The sequence below is a fragment of the Astatotilapia calliptera genome, chromosome 7, assembly GCF_900246225.1.
Source record: "Astatotilapia calliptera chromosome 7, fAstCal1.2, whole genome shotgun sequence".
Taxonomy (NCBI): Eukaryota; Metazoa; Chordata; class Actinopteri; order Cichliformes; family Cichlidae; genus Astatotilapia; species Astatotilapia calliptera.
The window spans coordinates 15,518,715-15,530,870 of NC_039308.1; positions in this window are offsets into that span (position 1 = coordinate 15,518,715).

Sequence of the window (12,156 nt, forward strand, 5' to 3'; positions counted from 1 at the left end):
AGCTGGAAAATAGATCCATTAGTGTGTAACTGCATGAAAGGAAGGAAAAAGAGAAAGGGAAAAAAAACAACCTTAAAAGGTTTTTCTATTGCATCAGTTAGCTTATATTTGTCAGAGCTGCCTGGCAAGAGGGGAATGTCAACAGCATGAGCAAACAAGACAGAATGAGCTGCACTGTAGGTAAAGTCGAGGCTATGTACAGTATAAGGTGTTCTTTAGAATTTTCTTGGCTTGTCTACACGACATCAGCTTCATTTTTAATGCGACTCTATTCAATTCAATTCAATTCAATTCAATTCAGTCCACTTATCCAATTCAGGGTTGTGGGGAATCTGGAGCCTATCCCAGTTACCACAGGGAGAGAGGCAGGGTACACCTAGAACAGGCTGCCAGTCTGTCACAGGGCTAACACAAAGAGACAGAGAACCATTCACACTCACATTCACACCTATGAGCAATTTAGAATGACCAATTAACCTGACCCTATCTGCATGGCTTTGAACTGTGGGAGGAAGCCAAATTACCCAGTGAGAACGCATTCAGATATGAGGACAACGTGCAAACTACAGAAAGTAGATTCAAACCCAGAAGTTTCTTGCTGTGAGGCTAACCACTGCACCACTACTGCCATACCACCCTGGGCATGCATGATCTCGTCAGTTCAGTTCAGATTAATTTTATTTATATAGTGCCAAATTACAACAACAGTTGCCTCAAGGCACTTTATATTGTAAGGTCAAGGTCCTCCAATAATAGAGAGGAAAACCCAACAATCAGACAATACTATGAACAAGCACTAGGCAACAGTTGGAAGAAAATCTCACTTTTAACAGGAAGAAACCCCAAGCAGAACCAGGCTCAGCAAGGGGCAGCCATCTGTCGGTTTGGTGTGAGAGGAGGAAAACAGAACAAGAGACACGCTGTGGAAGAGAGCAAGAGTTTAATATTAACTAATGATTAAATGCAGAATGGACTATAAACACACAGAGAGTGAAAAGAGGTGAGTGAAGAAGAAACACTCCAGCCCTAGCAGACTCGGCCTATTACAGCATAACTAAGGTAGAACACAGGCCCTAACTACAAGCTTTATCAAAAAAGAAAGTTTTAAGTCTATTTTTGAAAGAAGAGGGTGTCTGTCTCTTGAATCTAAACTGGGAGATTATTCCACAGAAGAGGGGCCTGAAAGCCTCCCATTCTACTTTTAAATACCTTGAAACAACAAGTAAGCCTGCAGTCTGAGATCGAAGTGCTCTAATGTGTTGACACGATACTATGAAGATAAGATGGGGCCTGATAATTCAGGACTTTGTATGTGAAGGGATGGATTTTAAATTCAGTTCTGGATTTAACAGGAAGTTATTGAAGAGAAGCCAATATGGGATAAATGCGGTCTCTCTTTCTAGTCCTTGTCAACTGGAAGCTTTTCAAGGAGTTTGTAGGACATCCTGATAATAATGAATTACAATAGTCCAGCTTAGAAGTAATAAATGCATGAACTAGTTTTTCAGCATCAGGCTGAGACAGGATGTTTCTAATTTAAGAGATATTACACAAATAAAAAAGCAGTGGTACATATTTGTTTAATATGTGCACTGAAAGACATATGACTCCATGATTCCTCACAGTGGAGGCAAAGGTAATGCCACCCAGATTAAGTACTGGGTTATAGAGACCATGTTTTTAGAATTTTTTGGCCTGAGTGCAGTGACCTCAGTTTTATCTGAATTTGAAAGCTAAAAATTAGAGTTCATCCAGGTCTTCATGTCTTTAAGACACACGGTTTAACTAAAAACTCTATAGCCTGCTTTTCCAATGTGACACAATGAAGACGGCCGAGCTGCCCCGAGATTTGCTCTGTGCTCTGTTTTGTTCAATCTTTCCCTCGGAGGGTTTCTGCTGCCACACGCCTGCTTGGGCTACATTTAAAATGTGTTCCTTTCTGGACTCTATACAACCATGGAACGCTTGTGAACACTTACATGAGGAATAAACACACAGAGACACACACACAGCCCTCTGCATAAGTGTGCCATGCTTACCTACACACATAATCGGTAATGATTGACTTTCACATCATGTCTTCCTGCATGTGTGTCTTTAAAAATTAATAGTGAAAATGGGATTTTAATACATGTATATAAAGAGCAAATTATGTGGAAAAACGGCTTTCACTTGCTTGATCAATCATATTTACCTTGGATCGAGCTCCATGTGTTATTAATGTCTCAGATAATCAACCTGTAATGTAGGCTACATTATGAATGAGTGCAACTCATTGGCTTTGAGTAATGAAGTGAGGATGTACTTCACACTCCGAGGAAGTAGCTACGCTCCAAGTATAGCTTTTGATTCATGTGTTTGGCCTACTCCTAGCCTATTGGGACTGATACAGAGGACCATTAGTTTTGTTGTCATTGCTAAGTGCATCACACAGGAGACTTTGCTACATAGCCAGAATATTGCTTTTGCAATTTCACTTTCTTTTAGATGTATGGACTCCTGATATACAATGAGTTCATTGATTTCCACTCAAACCTTAAAATAATCCGGAAAAACCTTGCACGTAAGGACAAACTGCAAAAAAACAGCTATCAACAGTGTTTCATTTTCTCTCTCAGCTCTTTCACGTCAGTCCATCAGTGGCTCATTCCACCCACTCAATCTCATCACTTGTCAAAATATTTTGCTGACTGCGGCGATCCGGGCAATAAGTTTTGCCGGGTGATGCAGTCAATAACATCAAGTGGACTCGAGGATTGCCGCCACCGTCTCCTCATCGGCAGCGCGCGTATTGAAAATCGATGTCTATAATAATGAAAACCTTTCGCCACTCCCAGCGTTTTCTGTTTAGAGCAAAATACATCAACTGACCCACCATCGAACATATCAGTGATTCGTTGACACCTGAAGGGATTTGGCACCACTTGTTCACAGTTTACTGAAGTTTAGACAAATAAGGGCCGTAACACAAATTCAGTCAGATATGATAGCCTCTGACTCTGTTTACTGTGCAAATACTCTAACAGGAAAAGTTTCCCAGCCTGAGCATTCCACAAAATAGATAAATATATAAATAAAGCAAAACTTTCACAGGCTCTTTGAGAAAAAAAAGAAGAAAATCTTTGTAGAACATATTGTGGCATAAGACTGGAATAAAATCACAATCCAAGTGAAAATTAGAGATGGCAGTACTCCCCGGCTGCCCTGTAATAGGGATTTTATGTGCGGCGGTATAAAAAAGAAACGTAGTGATCTGTGGAGAAAAAAAAGAGAGCGAAAAAGAGAAGAGAAATTACAAAGCGCCTCTGAGGGCCTGTCTCGTTATTATTAGTTTTAGATGAAAAACACAAGCGCTACCCGAGAGGCAGTGGCATGCAGCAGGCACGCGTTCTCTGACATTTGAAGAGGTGGCAGATTAGGAGTGGGAGATGTTGGAAAAACTGCTAAACCGCCCCACGAATGAAAGAAACGGGGACATTACGGCTGAGATAATGTTTTCTCGACACATTGCTGAGTCATGCATGAGACTGCCCCGATGACCAGATTTCCTGAAGTCAGAGCTTCAGCTACAAGCTACAAAACATACAGAAACAGCCATCAGCTCCAGTTCACCATCTTTTCCTGTAAGTGCACCATATATACTATAATGCTCATGGGATTTCCATACGTTTCCCAAAGTTAACGGGAAATTTTCAATCGTGCAGCTGAAAAAATAGTAGTCCTGAAAGGTGTAAAGGCATGATGGGAGCTTGTGATATCTTGCCCGAAGACATGCTTTGCCAGCGTCTGTGCATAATAATGGATTGGATTTATACAGCGCTTTTCAAGGCACCCAAAGCGCTTTACAATGCCACTATTCATTCACTCTCGCATTCACACACTGGTGGAGGCAAGCTACGGTTGTAGCCACAGCTGCCCTGGGGCAGACTGACAGAAGCGAGGCTGCCATATCTGGCCAACACCAGTAGGCGGTAGGGTAAAGTGTCTTGCCCAAGGACACATCGACCAGGACAGAGAGGCCAGGGATCGAACCTTCTGGTTACAGATACGCTTCCCAACCCCCTGAGCCATGGTCGCCGTTGCAGTTGAATCAGTAGTTAAAAATGTAAATTTTTAAACTTAAAGGGGAGTGAATGTGAAAAAAACAAACCATTGTCAGGCTCAGCTGTCATTGCCAGGGTTTCGTAAACAAATCTTATCAGATATTATAAAGAAAAACAACTAAAAACTCTGTCAGTCATTTTAATAAGCAGACTCAATAACACAAAATAACTTATATAATGTATTATCTAACAAATATCCAGTGCATTTACTATAACAATACACAGTCCACGGTCTTAGTTACTCAAATCCCACGTAGGTTGCTATGAAAACCCCTATGCAGCAGTTCAACCCCACCAGCATGCTAAGCAGTCAGCAGATGGTTTGCAAATATATATTTTCGTGTGAATATCAATCAAGCATTACTGGCACCAGCTTATTCCTATTTTACTTCATGTCTGCTAGACAAAAGCAAGGTACTCAGCAAGCTTCTGCTAGTCTACACATGTCAGTCATCTTGTTATGTGTTAAAAACACAATCGTGTGGGTAGTACTAAGTGTTGACTGTCAGTCATTTTAACGGAGACATAATACAGCGAAGGCAAATGGAAATATATTTTGGTTAGTAGCATAAACAGCGTGCAAAATAAGTATGGAACACTTCACAAATTTTCTAAGGAAATATGTTTCTTAAGGTGCTATTGACAAGAAATTCTCACAACCAATCCATACATGCAAAGAAATCAAACCATAGATGTCCATAAATTAGGTCATGTGTAAGAATGAGAAATGATACAGGGAAAAAGTATTGAACACATGAAGAAACGGGCAAAAAGGCATGGAAAGTCATGGCACCTGCTGCAACCTCTCAGTAATTAGGAAGCCATTATGCCAATTTGTGCAAATATCAGCTGGTTCAGTCTCACACCATCCCATGTGTTGGTTTCCCATGATGCACTGAGTATTTTTTTCTTCAGTCACCTTCTTACTCACAGTGTGTTAATAGACCTCTGTGCATTGAATCATACCTGTTATTAATCTCTGTCTCTCTTCCGCAGCATGTCTTTTATCCTGTTTTCCTTCTCTCACTCCAACCGGTCGTGACAGATGGCCCCACCCCTCCCTGACCCTGGTTCTGCCGGAGGTTTCTTCCTGTTAAAAGGGAGTTTTTCCTTCCCACTGTCGCCAAAATGCTTGCTCATAGGGAGTGATATATGATTGTTGTGTTTTTCTCTGTATGTATTATTGTAGGGTCTACCTTGCAATGAAAAGCGCCTGACGTTGTGATTTGGTGCTGTATAAATAAAATTTAAATGAACTGAATCCCACCCTTTACGCCATGTTTGCCGGTCAAAGTAACTGCATATTACCCAAAACATCATAGCAACAGTGAAGTTGGGAACATTAGGTGGGAACATCATGGTGTGGGGCTGTTTTTCAGCATATGGCACTGGCACACTTCATATAATTGAAGGACGGATGAATGGAAAAATGGACAGAGACATTCTTGATAAAAATCTGCTCCCATCTACCAGGATGATGAGGATGAAATGAGGGTGGACAGTTCAGCAAGACAATGATCCCAAACACACAGCCAAGGAAACTCTCAGTTGGTTTTAGAGAAAGAAAATAAAGCTGCTAGAATGGCCCAGCCAAGCACCTGACCTGAATCCAATTGCGAATCTCTGAAAAAAACCAAACAAAAACTAAAGCTCAGCGTTCATAGAATTCAGGGCCCATGAAGCCTTCAGGATTTGAAGGCTGTTTGTGTGGAGGAATGGGCCAAAATTACACCTGAACAATGCATGTGACTAGTTTCTCCATACTCCTCCATACAGGAGGCGTCTTGAAGTATCATCATAAACAAAGGCCTTAAGCGTGTTCGATACTTTTCCTCCTGTGTCATTTCTCATTATTACACTAGCATTAGCATTTATGGACATCTGTGGTTTGATTTCTTTGCATGTGTGGACTAGATGGGTTGTTACTGACATGCAGTGAAAACTGCTGGTTTCAACTTTAGAAAATCTAGAACAACTTCAATACATATTTTAAATCAAATTTAATCATGACAGAAAACGTGACAGGAAGTAAGAGGATGAGCTGTTAATGGTGCCTTGCACTTTAACATCTATACGCCCAGTAATGAGACAAATGAATGCTAATATTCTGCACTTGTTAGATTTGTGAACATTGGTGTTTTTACCTGGAAAACGTTTGTGGCGAACACCTACTTCTGCACAGATGTGACGGAACTGAGGAATTAACTGTTTTCACATTTTGACGTGACCTGCTGTGTTGATGGGATGAACCCACACAAGCACCATTCTCTCTTTCTCACTGGCTCAGCCTTGTCAGAGTAGTGCTTGCTTTGGTAAGTCTTATTTTGCTGTTATCTGGAGGTGCCATCCTCCTAGATAACACATTGGAGGCAGATGTTGACAAGCTTAGCATTTAGCCATGTTAAATTGGATCTTTTTTCTTTTTAACAAGAATTTTGGTTAATAATAATACCCAACAGCAGGTGGATCCTGATGCATCAGGTCTGAGATTTTCTTCCAAAGGCCTGCTTTGAAAAGTGATATACTAGACATGGGGCCATCGTCATGTAGCAATCTATCCAGCTCATGTGAAACTCCAAGGCATTATAAAGCAGAGTACAAGTAAACTGTGTCCTAATAAACAATTAGTCTCTGACATATATTCCCTCTCAACGTAAAAGATTACGATATGCCAGCTTTAGAGTTCACATCTCATTCCCAGGCTCTCTATGTGACATAGCAGCCAAGGTTAAAACGAGGTCAAGTGAGCAAGGCCCTCAAGGCAAAGAGCGACCCATTCCCTTTTTGACAGGTTTTGTCTAGTCAGTACATAAATACTAAATTCCATGCATTATTTATAGGAAATGCAGACATAACAGCAGCCTTCACATTAGAGAATGTAACCCTGTTATCCTACCCACCTTGTCCTTAAATGAAACAGACGTAAAGATTTTAACTAGTCATATTCCTCTAGTGAAACAGAGATGTCCTTAATAGGGCAATGTGAGCAATCAAGAAAGACAAAACATAATGTAATAATCCCCCAAAGTGGGGCGTTATAATCATTACAAACACAGCAGTCCAGTGTGTGCACGTTCACAGTCACATCAAGTAAATATCATCTATTTAGATAGTGAGAAAGAACATGCTACATTAATCTTAAGTCTACATTAAACTATAAAGTAACTACTAGTATATATAAAATGTGTAGCCCTCATGCTCTCAGAGTTTCAAAGAAATGCCTTGAATTCTCCTTTAGAAGTAATGACTGTATAACGAAGGGGATCATTAAGCCTCAGCTGTGCAGTGGCTTTTACAATCTCTTAACTTGCTGTTTTGGTTTAACGGCCAGCAGTTTTACAATTCTGGACTCGATCCTGATCACTTTAATTGACTTCTTTTTAAACCATAGTACCTACTCTAGTTGTTGTTAGCAAAAGAGGTCTCTGAAAATATATCTTGATGCATTCTCAATCACCCAGGAAAGTAAATCTCCAGTACATCTGCATCATTATGCAAATGTACTGTTTATAAGATTGGGGAAACCTGCAGTCAGCTGAGACTGAAGAAGTCACTTGGATGAGTGACGAAACATTTATCCCACAAAACGCTACGTCCAGATGAACAGAATCAACTTTTGGAGGTCTCAGAAAATATTTTACGCAACTTGATGATGGCTTTAACGTGGCTGTTATATGGTGAAATCAAATTTACTGCAACTTATGAAAACACCAGCAAACATAAAAACACTACAAACGCACACAAAACTTAGACATTAGCTGCAGAAGTGAAAGAAACCCAAGGCTCTGTGGCATGGTTAAAAGAAACAGAGGATTCAGTGCTGGGTATTAATCGTATGATACATATAATACCATAGGTACATATGCTATTAGCTTGTGACTTCAGGAAGTGTTCTCTCACATTGTTGTCTTCCCCAAAACACTTTTGTTGCCTTTTCTGAGCTGTTTTTTTTTTAATTCTGTTTTTTTTTTGTTTGCTTTTGCAGCACTTTTTTTTTATTTGATTGTGTTTTCTTAATTTGCACTGAATTTGACCTTTCATGGCTACTGCACAGAGATAGCAGAAATGAGTCAGAATGAGTCATATAAGCACAAAGTTCTGGGCCACCTTCATATTGCACCTCAGGGAGCTATTTGGCCACTGAAACCCATGCACCAAAACCTGGTGCACAGGTTTTGTGCTAATGCTAATTTGGAAATCTTGAGTCCGCAGAGTGTTTTTTGACTTTTCCAGTCTGTGTTCCTAAGCACTCAGCAACCCTGCTCTGTATTTTAATGCAGTCATGTTGCCATGGTCCCTAAACACTTCCACTTCACAGTAATACCACTTAACATATTTTATTTCTTCTTGGTTAGATTATTGTAATAGTCTTTTACCAGGTATCAATCAGAAATCATTACATATAATTTAGATCCCAACTTCTCCCAAGAACCAAGAAAACTGGCCACATTATACAAGCCTTCCACTTAAGTTGCTGTTCTCGTGTTGTTGTTAACCGGTTGCGGCAGATAGCCACCCCCTCCCTCCCTCCCTCCCTCAGCCTGGTTCTGACGGAGGCTTCTTCCTGTTAAAAGGGAGTTTTTTCTTCCCACTGTCGCCAAAGTCTTGCTCATAGTGGGTCATATGGTTGTTGGATTTTTCTCTGTATGTGTTATTGTAGGTTCTACCGTATGGTATAAAGTGCCTTAAGGCGACTGTTGTTGTGATTTGGTGCTGTTTAAATAAAATTTATCTGAACTGAAAATTGAATAGAAATTTCACAAAGTGACTTGCTGCACTAGCAGCATCCTATTGCAGTACCATAGTCTATAATAGGTGTTTTCCAGTGAACGACTCATTCTTTCAAAAATTTTGTAAAAGCATGCGTGGCTAGGAGTTTGAGTTTATACACCTGTGCCAGTGGGGCCATATAATGTAGTTCTCCCAGGAGTTGATGAAAGAACTGAAAGAGAGGTAAAAGAAAGTAGGCTCAATGTTTACCAGGTGTATCTACCAGGTGTATACCATTCAAGTATAAAAAAGGGCTCTTTTGACACCGCTCTTTCTTTCCCTTCAATCATAGCCCAAGTCTATCTCCATAAAAACAAGCCAGGTCATCAACATTACAATAAACTGTGAACCCTGAAACATTAAGTCCATCTTTACAAACTTTCTTTTTTTCTCCCCACCGACTGTACTTTTCAAGGTCATAGATGGCATACTTTTTTGAAAATGACACCATAACTATTCATTTCTTGTGGTTTTACATTTAAGCCGAGCCTCTAGTACACTGGGCTCTGCTATCTTTTTGCATACAGAAGCATGGAAAATGGGTAGGTCACCACGGCATAACTCCTGCCTCACTGCAAATTTACCTTTTTAACAGAATTCAGTCTGGTTTGGGAATGTAAATCTCTTTTAATCTTATTCTTTTTTTTCCAGTATATATTATCAATGCTACTAATAGCAGGTCTTGGAACTCTTCAAATCCCACACACTAGACATTTAGGTAAAACTTGGGAACTAGGGAAAACTTGTCTTTATCAGCACAACATATAAAGTAACTCTGTGAAAGCACAGCAGTCTCTGTGGCATTGGTAGAAGATTGCTGTTACTGTAGCAAAATCATGTACTGCATAAAGTCCATTATGAACATTATTCCTGCAGCGGCTCGGCTGGTTCTCTTATACTGCAGCTGTTGACTTTCTCAGATGTAACAGTGGTTTTGTGTGTCTGTTACTGAGAAGAGAAGTAGGCAACAAAACACCAACTGCCAAAATCCCATTTCTCCTTTAACACTGTAGGCGGCTGACTTGCGCCAAAATGAGAACTGTTAAAAATGAACACCATCTCTAATTGAACTGAGTGGCATCATGCAAAAAAGCATTACATCTTCTCATTGTACCACGGCAGTCCGAACGACTCTGTCTCGACAAAAAAATGCAAGCAGAAGCAGAAGGGAAGAATACTTCCAGGACTAATTTGACCTTACAGATTGGGACTTGTGGTTCTGTGATGCACCACTAAACGATCAATAGCAATACAATGCAGAGATGTCCCCAAGTTACCCGGTGAGTCAGTTCAGTATTGTACCAATTGAGCTGATGTAAAAGACATTGATGTTTCTGGTGTCAAGCACTGAAAGCTGTGGAGGTTTTCGAAGCAGAGAGTACGGTACCACTTTATGGCACGGCTTGTAGGAAAATCCTGTACTTATCCTAATTGACTTCATACACATGCATAATTAGACTGAATGCTGGTGAAATATGAAGCATGTCAATACACATCTGGGTTCTCATGCTAAGATTTTCGGCATGTGAAAAAATACACGCATGGCAGGTTGTTTGACGGGATGACATTTCTTTATGAGAATGAATCACCAGCATCAAAGCATCATCCCAGGCTCATGCCTTTTCATTTACATGGCTGTCTATCACCGACATGGCACGCATTAGCAGTGAAAGAGAGAGCGAGATCGAAGTAGGTGGAGAAAGAGACCAGTAAAGCGTTACCTTTGAGCACATCTGTGTGAGCAGACATGTAATGCAGCAAGAAAAGATGAATGTCACACAGCAGCTATGGACATACATGAGAGAACACGAGAGAGAAAAAAATAAAGTGATCGCACCGACTGTCTTAAAATCAATATAAAGATAGTGGAGATTATGAGTCGTTGAAACAAATCCAAACTTTTTCATCTCCGTGCTTCAAACCATGATATATTTGTACAATAGATTCGTACCAGTTATTTATAAGTTGAATTTCTAAAATAACAAACATATAAAAGCCACTAATATGCAAAAAGACACCATGACATTCTTTCTTTTAGTTCAGCAGCTGCCAGAGACTCTTCTAATAAAAGTGTAGCCACTTAAAATGTAGAAAAATGTAACAATACGAAAGCTGTCACTAGCAATTATTAAAACTAGAGAGATAATTATCACCCGACTCTGCTGTTCCAATCTGCTTGGCAGTGATTAACTGAATTTTAAGTCATTTTCAGCTGTACGGCTCACGACTTTGATGTGATAGTTCACTCTTAGTGCTCTCTGTTGATTTCGGCCATAGCAGGCAGCTGTTTTCAGTGAAAAAAAACCAACTGCTCGTTACCTGCTTAATGCTAAATGGCAGAGATGACATTAGCAGCTAGCTGGTTAGCATGTTTAGCAGATGCAGTGACATATGGTATTTTCCTTCCTCAGGTGTTAGGTGCCAAAAAAACAGATCAAAAAAAGTGAGAGGATGTTGGATCTACACTGATAAGTGCCATAAAAATTAATCATCGTGAAATCATGTGTGTTTTCAGTATGAACTTGTTTCACTTTTAAGCCCCATGTGGCAAAAGAGGGGAGAAAAATATCAGTTCTTGTTCAGTGGGTTTGACGAGGAATCTCTTATGCTTTTTTCCTTATTTTCTGACAGAAAATAAGGAACAAGTACAAGTGATTCCTCTGAGCCACAATCTCAGGCTTCAGACTTCTGTAAGCTCTTGGTTTCACACACTTTTTTTCAACTCTTAGCTCTGTATGTCAGTGAGGAGTGAAAACCTTAATACGGTCTTCCCAGGCACACAAATCCAACTAATCAAGGCTTCACCAAGGCCCAGTATAAAATAAATGAGACTTATTTTGAACTACAAAATACAAAAAAGAAAAAAAAAAAAAAGCTTATTTTGCAGAACACAGGAATTAAAATAATAAGCATCATGGGTCTTGTTTCATAATGTGAATTGCCCTCTAAAACCACTGGAGCCTACATAATGGTACTTGATAGTTTAGTAAATTTGAAGCCCCTCTTTAACTTAGAACTGAATCCAGGCTTTGTCTTCTAAATATGTCTCTAAGCCCTGAGCCAAAATAACTCCAATAAAATAAACAGGGTTATTCTCACATGTGTCACAGCTTTAGCTAGTACTCTAAGGACGAAGCAATGTGGTAAATCCATTTGTCAGCTTAGATGTTTTGGTTTGTTTCCAGTTTAGACTTAGTTTTCACTCTCTAATTTTCATTTGCATTCATTTTTAACTGTTGCTTTTGCTTATTGCGAGTTTAGAGTTACACACCAAAAATAGCTG